General features: G+C 48.3%; 1 non-coding gene across 1 annotated transcript; it reads left to right on the top strand.

Moving 5' to 3' along the window:
* Nucleotides 1–20,543: 20,543 nt before the first annotated feature.
* On the top strand, nt 20,544–20,681 carry LOC114816787. The gene has a single exon (XR_003764594.1). It is a non-coding gene; the product is annotated as a small nucleolar RNA SNORA7 (small nucleolar RNA).
* The last annotated feature ends 1,035 nt before the right edge of the window (nt 20,682–21,716 follow it).

The raw sequence follows: 21,716 nt of genomic DNA, 5'->3' as shown, positions 1-21,716 counted from the left end.
GAACTATTGACAGTTAGCCCTCTCTTCTCAGAGCCAGTTTTTTCCGATTCTCCTTTCGGTCTCTCCTCTTTTTTGCTGGACCGTGTGGTAACCAAGTCCCCCAGAATCAAATTTTCTCCTGCCTCTTCCAGATCAGGATGGACATGGTTAGGCCGTCTTTTCCCCATCTCCCTCTCCTTTCTGCATGGTCTACGCTCTTGGATCTGTGACCTTTGGGCATTTCATAGTCACCCCACAGCACTTATGTACATATGTGTGAATTATTTATTTATTTTTATGTCTGTCTCCCTCTCTAGACTGTAAATTCATGGGCGGGGAATGTGTCTACAAACTCTATTGTAGTAATAGTAATAACGATAATAATAATGATGATGGCATTTGTGCCAGGAACTGTACTAAGCTCTGGGATAGGTACAAGCAAATCGAGTTGGTCACAGTCCTGTCCCACGAGGGGCTCACAGTCTCAATCCCCATTTTACAGACGAGGGAACTGAGGCACAGAGAAGTGAAGTGCCTTCCCCAAGGTCACACAGCAGACATGTCATTGGGCCGGGATTAGAACCCATGACCTTCTGACTCCCAGGTCCATGCTCTATCCGCTATGCCATGCTGCCTCCATTTTGGCGTGTGAAAGTCGTTGGATGTTTGTATGTCGGGGAAGTAGAGCCACTGAGAGGGCATGTGTTAGAAGAAGCTTTGGTGTGAAAAAGCTCCTGTGAGAGCAAGCGTTCATGGATCTGCCGAGCCCATGAGGGGAGAGAAGGGCCCCCCAGCTGTTCTCCTCTTTTCAAATGGCTAGACCAAATCCCCTACCTCTCTCTAATCCCTCCTCTCCGGGGGCTCCCCGGGCTTGGGCCCCCGGCCCCCCATCCTGGGAGCTCAGGTTTCAGGAGGGCTGGGACGGGCTGGGGTGAGGATTTCCTTTGTGCTGCTGCTCCCCTGGCGCCCCCAGAGAAGTGGGCGGCCTCTGCCAGCAACCTTGACTCTGTTCATTCATTCAGTCATATTTATTGAACGTTTACTGTGTGCAGAGCACCATGCTAAGCGCTTGGGAGAGTACGCTATAACAATAAACAGACACATTCCCTCCCTGTAATGAGTTTATGGTCTTAAGAGGGACGACAGACATGTCTGTCGTCCCTCAATATGGATAAATAAATTATAGGTACGGACATAAGTGCTGTGGGGCTGGGAGGGGGGATGAATAAAAGGAGCAAGGCAGGGTGACGCAGAAGGGAGTTGAACGAAAGGAAAAGAGGGCTTAGTCAGGGAAGGCCTCTTGAAGGAGGTGTGCTTTCATTCAGTAAGGCTTTGAAATGGGGGACAGTAGTTGTCTGTCAGATTTTAGGAGGGAGGGTGTTCCAGGCCAGAGAGAGGATGTGGGCAAGGGGTCAGCAGGGAGATAGGAGATCGAGGTACAGCGAGAAGGGTAGCATTAGAGCATTAGAGGAGCTAAGTGTGCGGGCTGGGTTGAAGTCGCTGTTCTGCGTTAACCACCTCTCGCTTCAGCCCCCCCCCCCGGTTCCCGGATCCTGAGGAGGCAGCTGCCTGACTGCACTAGGATCACAATCAGTGTAGCCTATTGGATAAAGCACAGGCCCGGAAGTCAGAAGGACCGGGGTTCTAATCCCAGCTCCGCCGCATACTTGCTGGTTGACTGTGGGCAAGTCACTTACCTTCTCTGGGCCTCAGTGACCTCATCTGTAAAACGGGCATTAAAACCGTGCACCCTATGTGGGACAGGAACTGTGTCTAACCTGATTAGCTTTTATCTACCCCAGTGCTTAGAATGGTGCTTGACACATAGTAAGCACTTACCAAATACCATTATTATTAGCAACCTATCCAGCAATCATATCAGCACTTAGAACAGTGCTTTGCACTTTGCACGTAGTAAGCGCTTAACAAATACCATCATTATTATTATTTTTATTTGTGGAGTGCTTACTCTGTGCAGAGCACCGTACTAAGCGCTTGGGAAAGTCCAATAGAGTTAGTAGACATGATACCTGCTTTCAAGGATTTTATAATCTACCTGGGGGAGACGGATACTAAAACAAATTGCAGGGAGGGGAAGCAAAAATCAATCAATAATTTATTGTAATTATTATTAGTAACAGGTAATGGTACTTGTTAAGCACTTACTATATGCCAAGCACTGTTCTAATCACCGGGGTAGATACAATTTAATCAGGTTCACTTATGGTGTGCTGAACCCCGAACGAAGCTCTTGGGAGAGTACAATATAATGGAGTTGGTAGACGTGTTCCCTGCAGTCGACTATATATTGGTGAACTTAATGTAATAAGCATTATATTGTACTTATTAATATAGAACTTAAGGGCTGTGTTGGGGCTGGAGCCATGGGAGGAGTGGTAATCGCTGGCACCGGGACTGGAAACTGCCATGCCACCCTCTGACATCTGATTTGGGTTGAGATCAGCAGTGCTAAGAGCTCTTGAGGATTCATCTATACCCAGTCTTGGCACTTTTGGACCTTTAATTCTTTTTTCTGATTCTACTCAGTAATATTTTTATGCCTGTCTTCCTCATTAGTTAATCAATCAATTATATTTATTAAGCGCTTACCGTGTTCAGAGCGCTGTACTAAGCATTTGGGAGAGGACAAGACAACAGAGTCGGTAGACAATTTCCCTGCCCTCAACAAGCTTACAGTCTAGAGCAGGAGCTCATTAGTCTGTGGGGAGGGATTATGTCTTGCTCTTCTGTTGTACTTTCCCAAGCACTTCATACAGAGCCTTGCACTCAGTCAGGGTTCAATAAGTACCATAACTTCTAGAACTACTCATTACTTATCCTTTAACTATCCTAGCACTTAGTATAGTGCTTGACACAGTGCTTAGAAAATGACCTAATACTGATAATACTATTATTTCAGGGGCTGGAGCAACTTCAATGAAATGGTCAACCACATCGTCCCTGGAAGGGCAAAGACCTTCAGAATTATATAGTAATCATAATAATTGTAGTATTTGTTAAGCGCTTTCTATGTGCCAAATACTATGTATTAATCAGAAAGAGTCCCTGCCACATGGGGCTCACAGTGTCTAAATAGGAGGGAGATCAGGTATTGAATCCCCATTTTACAGATGAAGAAAGTGAGGCATTTCTAACTTTAATCAATGATATTTATTGAGCACTTACTGTGTGCAGAGCACTGTACCAGACACTTAGGAGAGTACAGTACAATAATAATAATAATAATGGTATCTGTTAAGCACACAACAGAGTTGATAGATGCTTTCCCTGCCCACGAGGAGCTTAGAGTCTACCAGAGACAGATATTGAAATAAAATACAGGTAGGGGAAATGGCAGAGCATAAGGATATATGCTTCGGTGCTGGACGTGGAGCGAGTATCAAAGTGCCTAGTAGGGGTATGCTAGGGTGGAGAGGGTGGTGGAGATATGAGGGTTTAGTCAGGGAAGACCCCTTGGAGGAGATATGATTTTAATAGGTGTTAGAAGATGAGGAGAGTGGTGTGTCAGATATGAAGAGGGAGGGAGTTTCAGGCCAGAGGGAGGATGTGGGCAAGGGGTTGGCGATGAGATAGATGAGATCAAGGTACAGTGAGTAGGTTGGCTTTAGAGGAGCAAAAGTGTGCGGGCTGGGTGGTTTAGGAAATCAGCGAGGTAAGGTAGGAGGGGGAGAGTTGATCGAGTGATTTAAAACCGACAGTAAGGAGTTTCTGCTTGAGCTGGAGATGGATGGGTAACTAGTGGAGGCTTCTGAGGAGTGTAGATTGTAAGCTCTTTATGGGCAGGGAATGTGACTACTAATTCTGTTGTACTTTCCAGAGCGCTTAGTAATAGTAATAAAAATTAATAATAATAATTATGGTAGTTCATTCAACCGTATTTATCGAGTGCTTAATGTGTGCAGAACACTGTATTAAGCACTTGGAAAGTAATAATAATAATAATGTTGGTATTTGTTAAGCGCTTACTCTGTGTTGAGTACTGTTCTAAGCGCTGGGGTAGATACAGGGTAATCAGATTGTCCCACGTGGAGCTCACATTTTTTAATCCCCATTTTTAAAGATGAGGTACATGAGGCAGAGAGAAGTTAAGTGACTTGCCCAAGGTCACACAGCAGACAAGTGGCAGAACCAGGATTAGAACGCACAGCCTCTGACTCCCAAGCCCAGGGTCTTTCCACTAAGCCACGCAAAGTACAATTTGGCAACAGATAGAGACAACCCCTGCCCAACAATAGACTTACAGTCGAAGTGCTTACTACGTGTTAAGCACTGTTCTGAGTGCTGGGGTAGATACAAAGTAATCAGGTTGTCCCACGTGGGGCTCACAGGCTTAATTCCCATTTTACTGATGAGGTAACTGAGGTACAGAGAAGTGAAGTGGCTTGCCCAAGGTCACACAGCAGACGAGTGGCAGAGCTGGGATTAGAACCCATGTCCTGACTCCCAAATCCATGCTTTTTCCATTGAGCCATGCTGTTTCTCATATAGTGTACTGCATACAGCACTCGATAAATGAGATTGATTTAGTAGGGAGATGTAGACTACTTTTTTATGGTTTTTGTTAAGCACTTACTATGTGCCAGGCACTATTCTAAGCACTGGTGTAGAAACAAGCTAATCAGGTTGGACACAGTTCCGCTCCCACATGAGGCTCACAGTCTTAATCCCCACTAGAAGCAGTGTGGCTTAGTGGAAAGAGCCTGGGCTTAGGTGTCAGAGGTCAGGGGTTCTACTCCCAGCTCTGCCACTTGTCTGCCGTATGACTGTGGGCAAGTCACTTAACTTCTCTGGTCCTCAGTTCCCTCATCTGTAAAATGGGGATTACGACTGTGAGCCCCACGTGGGACAACCTGATTACCTTGGATCTACCCCAGTGCTTGGCACATCGTAAGTGCTTAACGAATACCATCATTTTACAGATGAGGGAACTGAGGCATAGAGAAGTGAAGTGACTTGCCTAAGGTCGCATAGCAGACGTGGTGGAGCTGGCATTAGAACCCTTGACCTTCTGGCTCCCAGGCATCATATGCCAGGCACATATTATAATTATTAATAATAACAATAATGATAATAATAAACAATTATTAAGCACCTTTCTCTCTCCCAACTAGACTGTGAGCTCCATGTGGGACAAGGACTGTGTCTGATCTGATCTATTTACCTCAGTGCTGAGTAAAGTTCTTGGCTCATTGTAAGTGCTTAAAAAAAATAACCTCTGAGTTACGGATGGGGAGGTCATGTTCTCAGGAAGTTTACAGTTTAAAAGTGACCCCAGAATAGAGGGTCAGCACTAGTAATTAATAATAATAATAATAATAATAATAATGGTATTAAGTACTTACTAGAGAAGCAGCGTGGCCTGGGAAAAAAAGCATGGGCTTGAGAGTCAGAGGACCTAATACCAGCTCTGCCATTTGCCTACTGTGTGACCCTGGGCAAGTCACTTAACTTCTCTTTACCCTAGTTCTCTCATCTGCAGAATGGGGATTCAGTACCAGTTCTTCCTCTTACTTAGACTGTGAGCCCCATGTGGGACCTCATGATCTTGTAACTACCCCAGTGTTTAGTAGAGTGCTGGGCACAGTAAGCTCTGAACAAAACCCACGAGGATGATGATGATGACTATTTGCCAAGCACTGGGGTAGATACAAGTTAATTAGGTCAATCACAGCCTCTGTCCCAAATGGGACTCACAGTCTAAGTAATAATAATAATGTTGGTATTTGTTAAGCGCTTACTATGTGCAGAGCACTGTTCTAAGTGCTGGGGTAGATACAGGGTAATCAGGTTGTCCCATGTGAGGCTCACAGTTAATCCCCATTTTACAGATGTAACTGAGGCACAGAGAAGTTAAGTGACTTGCCCACAGTCACACAGCTGACAAGTGGCAGAGTCTGAATTCAAACCCATGACCTCTGACTCCCAAGCCCGGGCTCTTTCCACCGAACCATGCTACTTCTACTAAGTAAGAGGGAGAACAGGTAATAGAATCTCCACCCCAGCGCTTAGAACAGTGCTCTGCACATAGTAAGCGCTTAACAAATACCAACACTTTACAGCTGAGGAAACTGAGGCCCCGAGGAGTTAAGTGACCTACTCAAATTCATATCAGCCAGGCAAGTGGCGGAGCTGGGATTAGAACCCAGGTCTCCTGACTCCCAGGCCCATACTTTTCCCACTAGGCCATAATAAGGGCACACTTCCTCAATAGGTCAATCAAGTATCAGTGGTAATTACTGAACATTTACTGTGTGCAGAACACTGTACTACGAGTTCGGAAGAGTGCAATACAAAAGAATTACAATCTAGAGGAAGTCCTTCATTATGTCTAACCTCAATCTCTCCTGCTTCAGTGTCATGAGACCACGCCCCTGGCCTTGCACCTACCCCGCAGCTCTCAGGGCAACTAGCTGGGATATCTCAAGGGGCGAAGGGGAGGAATGAGGGAGCGGATTGGGGATTGGATGAAAGGAATTTGAACTCCAAGACTCAAAGCCCTGCCTCTCTGGTTCGCTTCGCTCGCTCGCCCCATCTTTAACGTGGGAAGAAGGGGGACTGCCCCCTTCCCTCCCCTCTCCCGCCCAGGCTGGGAAGAGAAAGGGGTTGGTACATTGAAGGCCGATGAGATCACGTCTGCGAAGCGCTTGGAGCTGCGGGGAGAGCCGGCCTTGGATAAACACAAGGTGGAACAACGGCTGATGATTATTGTGGTTGTGCAAGGTGATTCGGTCCCTGCAGATCCAGCCCGCCGGTGGGAAGGGACAAGGGCGTGGGTGTGTGTCCCGAGGGGGGAAATTTCTTACCCAGAGTTTATCTTTAGTTCCAGATAAGGACGGGCAGGAAATAGAAAGCCTCACCTGCGCTCCTCGGCCCATCTGATCCCCGGACCTGACCTTGAATCTCAGGGTCTCTCATCCTTGTCCAGAAGGGCTGGAGAGGGTTTGCACGGGGCCTTTAAGGGCTGTTATTGACGTGGAAACAAGTGGTTCGTGGGCCTGCTGGAATGTGTTTGTCTTACACCGATTGATTGAGGAGGGAGAGAAAAGTCCTTCCTTCCCACCACCACCCCCGTGACAGATTCAGGAATTTTTCCGCTAATCAAGAAGGAAACACGAAGCCTGAACGAGCTAGGGGAGGAAAAGGGGGGATCCCTGGTGTCCTATAACGGGCGGCCCAGGGCTGGAAAGTGTGAGGCGGTGTGGGGGTGCAGCAGGCAGGTTCAGGGGGCCCCTGACTCCCCAGTAAGTAGATCTGATCTCCCTGGGATGGAGTGGTGTGTGTGTGTGGGGGGGTGGCACTAAGATGCAGTGCAACATAAGAAGCAGTGTAGCCTAATGGAAAGAGCCCTGTCCTGCAAATCAGAGGTCCTGGATTCCAATCCTGCCTCTTCCACTTGCTACTGGGTGATCTTGGCCTAATGACTTAACATCTCTGTGCCTCAGTTACCTCAGCTAGAAAATGAGGATTAAGGCTGTGTCCTCACGTGGGACACGGACTGTGTCCAACCTGCTCAGCTTGCATCTACCCCAGTTCCTGGGACATAGAAAGTGCCTGAAAAAATACCATGAGTCACTTAACTTCTCCGTGTCTCAGTTTCCTCATCTGTGAAATGGAGATGCGACACCTGTTCTCCCTCTAGCTTAGAGCTGGAGCCCCAGATGGGGGAGGGACTATGTATGATCATATTATGTCTACCTCAGAGCTTGGCGATTGAACAATCAATCGTATTTATTGAGTGCTTACTGTGTGCAGTGCTGAACAAATACTACTTTTATCATTATCCAGTTGGGTTTTTTTCCCCTCCTAGAGGGGCCCTGAGATCCAGTTCCAGTCTTTCTCTTTCTAGAGGAAGTGCCCCCAGGGCCCATTCCAACACTGATTATACTCTCCCAAGGGCTTAGTAGCTCAATCAGTCCTATTTATCGAGTGCTTACTGTGTGCAGGGCCCTGTACTAAGCGCTTGGGAAAGTACCATATAACAACACATTCCCTTCCCACAACGACCTTGCAGTCTAGAATGCCCTGCAGTCATTCAGTGGTGTTTATTGAGTACTTACTGTGTGCAAAACAATGTACTAAGCGCTTAAGCATTCTACTAAGCACTTCTGCACACAGTAAGCGCTCAATAAATACCACTGCTTGATTGATCTCTGGGGCCCTGAGATCCAGTTCCTAGAGAGCGCAGCCAGTCCCAGGAGCCCATTCCCGGGGAAGGCCTTAATATCCAGATCCAGGTGTTGTCTCCCTAAGTAATAATAATAATGTTGGTATTAGTTAAGCGCTTACTATGTGCCAATCACTGTTCTAAGCGCTGGCGTAGATACAAGATAATCAGGTTGTCCCACGTAGGGCTCACAGTCTTCATCCTTATTTTACAGATGAGGTAACTGAGGCCCAGAGAAGTGAAGTGACTTGCCCAAGGTCACACAGCTGACAAGCGGCAGAGGTGAGATTAGAACCCATGACCTCTGACTCCCAAGCCCGGGCTCTTGCCACTGAGCCACGCTTTTTCTCTAAAGAGGAGTCGAGACCAGGAAGTCCATCTGGGGGGCCCTGAGGTCCAGTGCGGGCTCTATCTCTTTCAGAGGGGCTGTGGCCTGGTGGCCCGGTGGCCCGGCGGGGAAGATCCCAACTAGGCTCTGGTCGCTGGCTCGACATCTCCTCAAGGGCTTCCTGAGCTCTCCCGGAGAGGAGAGGAGCGGCTGGATGCGATCAGCATCCCCTTCCCCTGATGAGCCGGATTTCCCCCTCTTCTCTCCCAGAAGGATGTCAGCCCTTGAAACTCACCAACTGCTGCGTGCGGGCCAGGGCGAGTGAGGGCGGGGGCAGGTAGCCAGACCCCTGGATGGGTGTGGGGGCGGAGGGGGGTCTCTGAGATCCTGCTCCTTGTGGGCAGGGATTGTCTCTCTCTTTTGCTGTATTGTACTTTCCAAGCATTTAGTACAGTGCTCTGCACACAATAAGGGCTCGATAAATACAATTGAATGAATTCTGCCGCCTCAGTTAAGCTCGGCTGCCAAGACATCCACCCACCCTTCCGCTCCTCGTTCAGCTCTGTGCTCGGTGCCTCAGTTTCCCCCTCTAGCTCACAAGGGGAAGAGCTCCGGTCGGAAGTGGTCTGGACTGCCCTGGTGAGCTGTGGGTGAGTAACGGCAGGCCGGGAAGCCTTTGCTATTATTATTATCACCCGGCCTCGCCCCCAGCAGCCCCAACACCGCTCAGTTCAGCCCCTTCCTGGGACTGACTCACTGCCTGATTTCTAGTAATAACAATAGTAATAATTATGGTACTTGTTAAGCGCTTACGATGTGCCAAGCACTGTTCTAAGTGCTGGGGTAGATACATGTTGCTGGGAAGCAGCATGGCCTAGTGGCAAGAAGCCAGGCTTGGGAGTCAGAGGTCATGGATTCTAATCCTGGCTCTGCCACCTGTCTGCTGTGTGACCTTGGGCAAGACACTTCACTTCTCTGGGCCTCGGTTACCTCATCTGGAAAATGGGGATTGAGACTGTGAGCCCCATGTGGGACAAGGATGGTGTCCAACCTGTTTAGCTTGTACCTCCCCCAGAGTTTAGAACAGTGCTTGGCACATATACGTACATAACAAATACCATAATTGCTATTATTATACAAGTTAGTCAGGTTGGACACAGTCCCCGTCCCACATCATAGTAATAATAATTGCGGTATTTAGGAGCTTGCTATATGCCATGCACTGTTCTAAACGCCCGGGTAGATACAAGGTGATCAGGTTGTCCCATGTGGGGCTCCCAATCTTAATCCCCATTTTACAGATGAGGGAACTGAGGCCCAGAGAAGAGAAGTGACTTGCCCAAGGTCACACAGCACACATGTGGCAGAGCCGGGATTAGAACCCATGACCTTTATACTCCCAGGCCAGGGTCCGGTGCTCTATCCACTAAGCCACGAAGAGCTGCCTTGAGGTGGGGAGGGGTAGGAGGGCTTGGGGTCAGTTATCAAAATAAAACTCCCATAGCCATCCCAGCAAGACAGATACCACTTCGGGGACACTGACCTGTGGTTTAGGCCCCGGGGCCTTGGTGGCTGTTGCCCCTCAGGGTGAGCAAGTTGCCCCCGGGCTCCTGGAGAGGGAGAAGTTATGGGGGGTAGCAGCCCTCTGCCAGGGCCCCCGCTGGCTTTAGAGGTGTCCTCTTTTGCCCACGACTTCTAAGTCGTCACTTAGTGCCCTTCCTCCCCTTCACTGGATTGAAAAAGAAAGAGCATGGGCTTGGGAGTCAGAGGATGTGGGTTCTAAACCCGGTCTGCCACTTGTCTGCTGTGTGACTTGGGGCAAGCCGCTTAACTTCTCTGTGCCTCAGTTCCCTCATCTGTTAAATGGGAATTAAGATTGGGGGCCCCACGTGGGACCACCTTATTTCCTGGTATCTACACCAGCACTGTTTAGAACACTGCTTGGCAGAGAGTAAGTGCGTAGTAGATACCATAATAACAATAATTGTTATTATTATTACTCTCCCAAGGGCTTACACGCAGTAGGCGTTCAATAAATACCATTGATTTGATTAATGAAATCCGCCCCAACTCGCAAACGCGTGCCAGCCTCTCCCTCCCCAGCATCAAAGACTTCCAGTCGCCACAAAGCCTCTCCCAGGATCCATTTTCCAAGGCCCAGCCCGGTGCCCGGAATGTCTGTGGGTTCTCAGACCCGGCGGGGAGAAGACTGGTTCTGGCTTTCCCGCTCCAGTTCTTCCCTGAACTGAATTCCTTTGGAGCCGGGAAGGTCTCCCCATACCCCCTCCCTCGTCCCCGCATCCATAACCAATAGGGAAAAACCCCGAAGTCCTGATGGGCGGGGTGGGGACTGGGGCTGCTCAGGTATGTGTGGGTTCCTGGAAGATCAGGTGTGTTTGTGTTGTGTTGTGTGTGTGTTGTGTGTGTTGTGGTGTGTGGGTGTATCTGTTGCTCAGGTCCTGGTCTGCTCTCCAGCACCATCTGCTGAAAATCCCAGAGCATGCTTTTCTCCCCCGGGACACTTTCCTCCAGCTTTCCACAACAGTAATAGCAGAGTAGAAGCCCGGCCTAGTAGATGTGACACAGGCTTGGGAGTCAGAAGGACCTGGGTTCTAATCCCGACTCCGCCACTTATCCGCCCCGTGACCTTAGACACGTTGCTTCACTTCTCTGTGCCTAAATTACCTCATCTGTTGACCGTGAGTCCCACGTTTGACAGGAACTAGGTCCAATCGGATCTGCTTGTATCCACCCCAGCTCTTAGTACGGTGCCTGGCACATAGTAAGCGCTTAACGGATACCACAGTCGTCGTCATTATCATCAGTAGAAGTAATAGTAATTTGTGGTATCCGTTAAGCGCTTACTACGTGCCGAGCACCCCTCTAAGCCTTGGGTTAGATTAAAAGTGATCAGGCTGGACACACAGTTCCTGAACCTGTCCCCTTAGACTGTGAGCCCAAGGGGGAGGGAGAACGGATACTGACTCCCCAGTTCATCCCCTTGATTCTATTTATTGCTACTGTTTTTGTCTGTCCGACTCCCCCGCTTAGACTGTAAGCCCATCAAAGGGCAGGGACCGTCTCTATCTGTTACCGATTTGTCCATTCCAAGCGCTTAGTACAGTGCTCTGCACATAGTAAGTGCTCAATAAATACTATTGAATGAATGAATGAATTTTACAGATGAGAAAATGGAGCCACAGAAAAGACATGTGACTTGCCCAAGGTCACACTGCGGGCAAGAGGTGGAACCTAGCTTAGAGCCCAGGTCCTCTGACTCCCACACTGCTTCTCTGATGGATGTCCATTTTAGCTGAAACCCTGTCTGGTGGCGAGGTGTTATCTCCTTACCCTCTTTTAAGTGGTAGTTTCCAGGCTCACCTCCTCCATGAAGTCTTCCTAGATTAATCCCACCATCAGTCAGTGGTAGAGCATTCTTGGACCCCTGCTGAGTGCTTGGCCAAGATAATATAATCCATAGACATGGGTGTTGTTGTCCTTTGTATTCGAAGAAGACTGACAGTGACTGACAGTGAAATTCACCTGTGAGTCCCTGAGCAGCTGAAAAGGCCTGTAATCTAGTGGGAAAAGACAGAAAGTATGTGTGTACACAGGTTAATGCTGAAATGAGTTAGAGCTTGGGTAATAGGGTATGTAAGATATAAGGTATGAAAGGTATGCATCAATCCTTCAGGTACTGCTTCTACTCCCCAAATCCTGCCCACTCCTCCCTGGTCAATTCAGTCTTGTACTTCCATATCTCTTGGACTTGGATCTCTACCCTTTGGGCACCTGGTATTCACCCCATCCTCAGACCCGAAGCACTTGTGTCCACATCCATAACATTTATTTTTATTAATGGTTGTCTCCCCCTCTAGACCGTAAGCTTCTTGTGGGTGGGAAACGTATCTATCAACTCTGTCGTTTTGTACCCTACTAGCAACTGGAGAGTTTCCAGTACTCTACCAAAATCAGCTATGGGAGGGAGAGTCAAGCAGAGGCCTATCCATTCCATTCCTAGCTTGAGCAGTGGCTAGAGAGTGGAAGGCCATCTGCTACAAGTCAAAACTCACCCGGGTTGGGCAGCAGCGGCACGGGAGAGAGTCATTCAATAGTATTTATTGAGCGCTTACTATGTGCAGAGCACTGTACTGAGCGCTTGGGATGAACAAGTCGGCAACAGATAGAGACAGTCCCTGCCGTTTGACGGGCTTACAGTCTAATCGGGGGAGACGGACAGACAAGAACGATGGCAATAAATAGAGTCAAGGGGAAGAACATCTCGTAAAAACAATGGCAACTAAATAGAATCGAGGCAATGTACAATTCATTAACAAAATAAATAGGGTAACGAAAATATATACAGTTGAGCAGACGAGTACAGTGCTGTGGGGATGGGAAGGGAGAGGTGGAGGAGCAGAGGGAAAAGGGGAAAATGAGGCTTTAGCTGCGGAGAGGTAAAGGGGGGGTGGCAGAGGGAGTAGAGGGAGAAGAGGAGCTCAGTCTGGGAAGGCCTCTTGGAGGAGGTGAGTTTTAAGTAGGGTTTTGAAGAGGGAAAGAGAATCAGTTTGGCGGAGGTGAGGAGGGAGGGTGTTCCGGGACCGCGGGAGGACGTGACCCAGGGGTCGACGGCGGGATGGGCGAGACCGAGGGACGGTGAGGAGGTGGGCGGCAGAGGAGCGGAGCGTGCGGGGTGGGTGGTAGAAAGAGAGACGAGGGTGGAGACTCAAGTTTACTGCGCAGAAGGAGGCGATGGTAAACCCCTTACTGATTTTGACCAAGAAAACTCTACGGATCCACTACCAGAACGCTTGCAGATGGAGAGCAGGGCGTTCTGGGAGAGATGTGACCGTGGTGTCGCTATGGACCGGAAACACTCGACGCAATAAGACAAGAACTTAATACAGTACTCTGCACGCAGTGAGTGATCAATAAATACCATTGATTGATTGATTGACCTAGGTATATGTAGATATGTGACTGTCCAGTCTCCCTTGTTGGCCCTTGAAGTCCCAAGGTACAGGGATGGAGTCTATGCTCCAACAGACCCCAAGTGCTCAGCCATGCTGTACTCTTGGGTGGAGAGTCAGGCCTGGGACTCAGGAGCCCTGCCTACTCCTCTTGACTCTACCTTGGACTGGGTGGTCTTGAATGAGTCATTTCTGTTTGCCTCAGTTTCCTCAGCTATACAATGAAAGGAAAAATTACCGCACCCTTCCCACTTTCCCCGTCTCTTCATCCCCTCCTAAACCCACCTCATGGGATTATTACAAGAAGGAATTAGATAAATATGGGGAGCGCTTTGGCCTCTTAGGGAGCGATAGGGTCTATTATTAATAATAATAACAATAATTGTGATATCTTTAATGTGCTTACTATGCATCAAGCACTGTGCTAACTACTTGGGTAGATTCTTGCCAACTGTGTGACCCTGGGCAAGTCACTTAATATCTCTGTGCCTCGGTTTCCTCATCTAAAATGGGGACGAAATGACCTGTTCTCCCTCCTGTGAGCCCTGAGCGAAACAGAGACTACATCCAACCTGGTTATGATGCTCTCTGTTGCCGAATTGTACATTCCAAGTGCTTGGTACAGTGCTCTGCACATAGTAAGTGCTCCATAAATACTATTGAATGAATGAATCTTGTATCTACCCCACTCTAGTGCAGAACTTGGCACGTAGTAAGGGCTTAACATGTCCCATCATCACCATTGTTCTTAATTTAGCAAGCACTTAAAAATACCACAGTTCTCATTATACAAGAAATTCAGATCAGATACAGTCTGATGGTGCTCACTGTATAAGGGGAAGGGAAAACAGATATTCAATTCCCATTGTATAGATGAGTTTAAAAGAAAGATCCTATCATGTTGAATGATTGATTTATTGATCTTGGAGTGTCCACAAGAATCCACTTGCCTTGCCCATGACTCATGGCTTCCTCTTAACAGTTCACGATCCCTCTAGACTGCAAGCTCATTATGGGCAGGGAATGTGTCTACCAACTCTGTTATAGTGGTTAGTACAGTGCTCTGCACACAGTAAGCGCTCAATAAATATGATTGACTGATAAACTCTTCATTGTGTAGCAGTAATAATGATTATTATTCATTCGTTCCTTCAAACGTATTTATTGAGCGCTTAGTGGTAGTAATAGTTATGCTTGAGCTGTGTGACTGTGGGCAAGTCACTTCACTTCTCTGTGCCTCAGTTTCCTCATCTGTAAAATGGGGGTGTACCCCAGCGCTTAGAACAGTGCTCTGCACGTAGTAAGTGCTAAACAAATACTAACATTATTATTATTATTTATTGAGCTCCCACTGAAGTAAGTCACTGCCCTAAGCATGTGGGAAAGCGAATCAAAGCAAAGGACACATTCCCCATCCACCGAGAGCTTCCATTCATTCATTCATTCATTCATTCATTCATTCAATTGTATTTATTGAGCACTTACTGTGTGCAGACCACTGTACTTAGCGTTTGGGAAGTACAGTTCAGCAACAGAGACAACCCCTGTTCACACTGGGCTCAAAGTTTAGAAGGGGGGAAACATCAAAACAAGTAAACAGGCATCAGTAGCATCATTATAAATAAATAGAATTATTGATATATACACATCATTAATAAAGATAAATAGAATTAAAATTATAAATATGTACATATATACTATGTATATTCCACTCGAATGGGGGAGAAAGCTGTGCATAATCGCCTCAGGTGATGATGGCCACAGGGGCCTCGGTGATGGTGCTGAGGGCCAGGTCTGGGCCAGCTCTATCCCCAGGAACAGCCAGGGTGACCTGCCCTATCAGTCAGTCAGTCAATCAGTCAATCAATTGTAGTTATTGAGCACTTACCGTGTGCAGAGCCCTGTACTAAGTGCTTGGAAGAGTACAGTGTAACAATAAAGAGACACATTCCTTGCCCATACGAGTTTACCGTCTAGAGGGAGAGACAGACATAAATATAAACCAGTAAATGACAGATATGGACATAAGTGCTGGGAGGCTGGGAGGGGTGATGAATAAAGGAAGCAAGTCAGGGTGAGGCAGAAGGAAGTGGGAGAAGAGGAAAGGAGGGTTTAGGCAGGGAAGGTCTCTTGGAGGAGATGGGCCTTCAATGAAACTTTGAAGTGGAGGAGAAACGACTGTATTCGTTCATTCAGTCGCATTTATTGAGCACTTGTATGGTTGGTGTGGGTGGGACTGCCTGTTCCCCATCAGCCTTTTCAGCCACGCTTGCATCCAGAGATGCACTTCACCACTGGTGGTAACAATAATAATAACTGTGGTATTTGTTAAGCACTTACTATGTGCCAAGCACTGTTCTAAGCACTGGAGTAGATACAAGGTAATCAGATCAGACACCGTCCCTGTCCCACATGAGGCTCACAGTCTTCATCCCCATTTTACAGATGAGGTAACTGAGGCTCAGAGAAGTGAGGTGCCTTGCCCCAAGCACACGGCAGACAGGTGGCAGAGCTGGGATTGGAGCCCAAATCCTTTAACTCGCAGGCCCATAATGGAGCCAGCGGTGACAATTCTGTGTGTCTGCACGTATGTGTGGGCATGTGGGTGTGGCTGCTTGTGAATGAGTAGTTCCCTTTTGGAAGGGGGAGGGATGGAATCCCCTTCTCCAGGGAGAAGAGGGGTTTCTAAACCAGAAAATATCTTCACCTGCCTTGCATGGGCTTGGGAAGGGAGAGTAAGAAGGCAGGGGGATGGACCACATAGTCTCTCAGGGCCCCTTAAGACCCAGAATTCTGGGGTTCAGACTCCCGTTCAGTGATTTCTCCTCTGGGCCCTGATACATCACTCTTCCTACCTCTCTCTTCCCCAGCTGTTTCTCCTTCTTCCACTAGCTGTTCAGGCACAATCAATCAATTAGTGGCACCTATAGAGCACTTACTGTGTGCAAGACACTGTACTAAGCGCTTGGGAGAGAACAAACAACAATTCGAGGTCCCTGAGACATCTTCCCTTCTTGGGTGTTGATCTCCTCTGAGGGCTCACCAGCCCTGGATGGGCATGGCCTTAGAATGGGCAGGAGGGTGGGTACTGTTTTATTAAAAATAATAATTGTGGCTTTTTTTAGAGTTTGCTATGTGCCAAATACCATTCTAGATGTAAGATAATTGGGTCGGACACAGCCTCTGTCCCACATGGGGCCCCTTAGTCTAGGGGTGATGGAGAACGGATATTCATTCAATAGTTCATTCAATAGTGTTTGTTGAGCGCTTACTATGTGCAGAGCACTGTACTAAGCGCTTGGAATGAACAAGTTGGCAACAGATAGAGACAGTCCCTGCCGTTTGATGGGCTTACAGTCTAATCTGGGGAGACGAACAGACAAGAACAATGGCAATAAATAGAGTAAAGGGGAAGAACATCTCGTAAAAAACAATATTTCATCCCCATTTTACAGATGAGGAAACCGAGGCCCAGAAAAGGGAACTGACTTCCCCAAGGTGACACAGCAGCCGAGTAACAGAGCCAGGACTATAACCCAGGTCTCCTGGCTCCCAGGCCCATGCTCTTTCCCCTAGATGATGTTGCTTCTCTGCATCTTGAAGATAGGGGAACTGAGGCAGGAGCCAAGAAAGGCAGCACATGCCTTAGTGGACAGAGCACGGGCCTGGTAGTCAGAAGAACCTGGGTTCTAGTCTCAGCTCTGCCACTTGTCTGCTCTGTGACCTTGGGCAAGTCACTTTACTTCCTCTGTGCCCCAGTTACATCATCTGCAAAATGGGGATGAAGATTGTGAGCCCCATGTGGGACAAGGACTGTGACCAATCTGATTAGCTTGTGTCTACCCCAGTGCTTAGTACAGTGCCTGGTATCTAGTATGTGCTTAACCAATACCATGAAAAAGTAAATTCAAATAAATATTTACTCAAAGCGACAGAGGGAGTCAGTGCTGGCTCCTGAGACCCCCTAAACGAGAACGTAGCCCCCCGCCCCCCCCCCAGACCAGAACTAAGGCTCCAGAACAGATTCTCTGCCTCTGAGCCCCTCTGGGTCATTCTGCTGGAGAAGCAGGCCTGGCAGCCTCTATTTCCGTTCTGTGTCCATCCCATGACATTCGCACAGGCCCTAGATCAGGTTTTTCCATCCCGCCAACCCCCAGTCTGGGCTCTGGGGAACGGGGAAGCATCTGGCAGACAGTGGGGTATTGTCTGGCCCAGCTGTGGCCAGATTCCCTGGCCATTTAGCTTGTCTGGGGCACCGGGTCTTGAGAACCAGCCCCGGGACACCCCGCCAGCCGCCTGGTTGCTCTGGGAGACCGTGTTGCCCTCGCCCTGTCGGGCCCCTGTGGGTGTCCCCGGAGTGGCCTCTGGAGCCCTGCCTGTCCAGCCCCACAGAGGAGGCTGAGGCCCCGAACTGTGCCATTGGACAGAATCATCATTTGGCCTCGGGGCTCTCCGTCTGCCTGAGGACAATAATAATAATAATAATAATAATAATGGTGTTTATTAAGTGCTTACTTTGTACCGGGGTACTGTACTAAGCTTAGTACAAGCAAATCGTGTTGGACACTGTCCCTGTCCCTCGTGGGGTCACCGTCTCAATCCCCGTTTTACAGATGAGGTAACTGAGGCCCACGGAAGTGAAGTGGCTTGCCCAAGGTCACACAGCTGACAAGTGGCGGAGACGGGATTAGAATCCACGACCTTCTGACTCCCAGGCCCATGCTCTATCCACTAAACCATGCTGCCTTGGTAGGACCCCGGAGCCAGTGTCCACACTGGGCGGCAAGAGGGGACCAGTCAACCCCTCTGCCAGGGAGCAACCCTTGGCTGTTTTTATTATTATAAGAAGATTTGAGTGGAAACCCCTGGCCAGGGTTACTGTGGGCCTGACCTCTATCCCACTGTCTCCAGCATCACAGGGAATCATCTCAGGATACCCAAACTGTGCCCTCTCTTCACCCCTAGAGCCCCAGCTGGGCAGGAAGGGGATTGGGCTCTGCTCCAGTATGGGATGTGGGTCTCACCCAGGTTAACATAATCCCAGTTTTGCCCTGCTTGTGCCCCCAGAGAGTCTGGCTCCCAGCTCCCAAACCTGCCCTGCAATCCCAGGCTTTGGCTTTGGCTCTCCTCTGGGGATGGCGGAGGGCAGTAGTGGGAGGGAGTGTTGATAAACAGCTCCCCTCACCACGCCACACTGAATGGACTTCAAAAACACCCCCTCTTTTTAATTTATTTTAAACTGGAAACCTTACACCTAGATTAAACCCATCAATGCCCTTGTAACCAGATTTCCAAAGGAAAAAAACCTGGGTATTGAAGTTCCAGGGAAAAGAGCGGGGAAGCAGACACTTTGACATCCTCCCCCACCACCTGCCCTCCTTCTCCCTCCACCAGTCCCCCCAGGGGCAAACCAGGCTCCGGCTGCCTCTCCCCTTCCCCCTAATCCCGACTCCAGCCCACCACCTGTTCTCCATGGCTCTGACCCGCATTTTAGAAAGAAGGCTGCCTAGAATTTTTTCTAAAGCTCTCCACAGGTGGCAACTGGGGGACCAGTTCCCAGTCCACTATTATACATTTCTATAAATAGCTTCCTAGAACATTTTGTCAGAGGTAAAATAATTTTAGTTCTCACCTTTCAACCGACAAAGAGGGAACAATTTTCTAGCAATTTGGTCCTCGACAATAGGAATTTTTCTAAATCAGAAAGAGAATCTGAAAGAGCTCAAAAAGAAAAGCAGCAGGATCTAGTAGAAAGAATGCAGGCCTGGGAGTCAGAGGACCCGGCTTCTAATGCCGGCTCTGCCACTTGCCTGCTGTGTGACCTTGGGTAAGCCACTTCACTTCTCTGTGCATCTATTACTTCATCTGTAGAATGGGAGTTAAATACCTGTTCTCCCTTCTACTTAGACTGTATGGCCCATGTGGGACGGGAACTGTGTCTGGCCTGCCTAAACTCTACCAGCTCCAGCACTTAGTACAGTGCTTGGCACAGACTAAGCCCTTAACAAAAATCAATCAATCAGTGGTATTTATCAAGCACTTACCGTGTGCAGAACACTGTACTCAGCTCTTGGGAAAGCACAAGGACTTTCCTTACTTTAGAGGACTGCGTGGCTCAGTGGAAAAGAGCCTGGGCTTCGGAGTCAGAGGTCATGAGTTCGACTCCCGGCTCTGCCACTTGTCAGCTATGTGACTGTGGGCAAGTCACTTAACTTCTCTGTGCCTCAGTTACCTCATCTGTAAAATGGGGATTAACTGTGAGCCTCACGTGGGACAACCTGATTACCCCGTATCTACCCCAGCGCTTAGAACAGTGCTCGGCACATAGTAAGCGCTTAACAAATACCAACATTATTATTACAATACAACAGAGTTGGTAGACAGGCTCACTGCCCATAAGGAACTTACAGTCTAGATGGATTGACAAGCATTAATATAAATAAATTACGGTTAAAAGTGCTTAAGTGCTGTGAGTCTGAGGATGGGTGAATATCATGTGCTCAAAGGGTACAAATTCAAGTGTATAGGCAATGCAGAAGGGAGAGGGAGTAGGGGAAAAGAGGGCTTAATCGGGGAAGGCCTCTCGGTGGAGATGCGACCACAGCGGTACGGTAGGAGCCGGTGAGCTGAATGAATGCTTGAAAACCGATGGTAAGGAGTTTCTGTCTGATGCGGAGGTGGACGGACAACCCCTGGATGTTCCTGAGGAGTGAGGAAACATGAACTGAAGGTTTTTTAGATAAATTATCTAGGCAGCAGAGAGAAGTATGGACTGGAAAGGGGAGAGACGGGAGGCAGAGAGGTCAGCAAGGCGGCTGATGCAGCAATCAAGGTGGGGTATAAGTGCTTGGATCCGGATCATAGCAGTTTGCATGGAGAGGAGAGCATGGATTTTAGTGATGTTGTGAAGTTAGCACTGAAAGGATTTGGTGATAGATTGAATATGTAGGTGGAATGAGAAAGATGAGTTGAGGACAATGCCAAGATGTTGATGATGATGAGAGTGGGGGTATTTGTTAAGCACTTACTATGTGTCAAGCACTGTTCTAAGCATTAATTATGGGCTTTTGAGAAAAGGACTCCCCTCTCAGGGTCACACCTGTAGAGTTTCCAGTACTCTACCTGTCTCGGCTATGAGAGGGAAAGTCAAGCAGAGGCCTACCTATTCCATTCCTAGCTTGGGCAGTGGCTAGCGAGTGGAAGGCCATCTGTCATAAGTCAAAAATCACCCATTCTGGGCAGCAGCAGCATAGGAAAGAGTTGAGGGCGGAGACTCAAGTTAACTCACAGAAGGAGGCAGTGGTAAACCACATCCATATTTTGACCAAGAAAACTCTATGGATCCACTACCAGAACGATTGCAGATGGAGAGCGGGGCGTTCTGGGAGAGATGTGTACATGGTGTCGCTATGGGTCGGAAATGACTCGATGGCATAAGACAGGACAAGACAAGGGAGAAGGAAAATAATGGTATTGTCTACAGTGATGGAAAAGACGGGAAATACAGGGTTTGGGTAGGAAGACAAGAAGTTCTGTTTTGGAAATGATTGGTTTGAGGTGTCATCAGGATATCCAGGTAGAGATGTCCTGAAGGCAAGAGGAAATGAGAGATTGCAGAGAAGAAAGAGAAGTCAGGGCTGGAGATTTGGGAAATTTGGGAATCAGGGGAATCAGAAAGAGAAGTCAGGGCTGTAAATTTGGGAATCATCCATGTAAAAAAAGTCTTGGAAGTGAATGAGTTCTCCAAGAGACTAGGTGTAGACTAGACTAAGACTAGAATTGAGCTTTGAGGAATTTCCAGTTAGAGGGTGGGAGGCAGAGGAGGAGCCTGCAAAAGAGGCTGAGAAGAAGCGGCCAGAAAGACAGGAGGAGAACTATGAGAGGACAGTGTCAGTAAAGCCAAGAATAGGTAGTGCTTCAAGGAGAAACCGCTGTGTCAAAGACAGCAGAGAAGTTGAGGATGATTAAGATGGAGTAGAGGCTGTCGGATTTAGCGAGATGAAGGTCATCGGTGACCTTAGAGAGGGCAGTTTCCTTGAGTGGAGGAGGCAGAAACCAGATTGGAGGGGGCAAAGGAGAAAATTGATGCCCTCAATTGATTCTCCCCATTCCCTCTCCAATTCGTGGACAGACAGGAATAAATCAGAAAAGCTTTTCAGCATAGGTTCCCCAAACTGCTCTGGAAGCCAAGCAGCAACCTGGCTTTCAAGGGATCGATTTACCCTTCGTATTTCTTGGTAATAAAAAGAATCGA

This window comes from Ornithorhynchus anatinus, chromosome 14, assembly GCF_004115215.2.
Source record: "Ornithorhynchus anatinus isolate Pmale09 chromosome 14, mOrnAna1.pri.v4, whole genome shotgun sequence".
NCBI classification, from domain to species: Eukaryota; Metazoa; Chordata; class Mammalia; order Monotremata; family Ornithorhynchidae; genus Ornithorhynchus; species Ornithorhynchus anatinus.
This window is presented reverse-complemented; position numbering and strand designations above follow the sequence as displayed.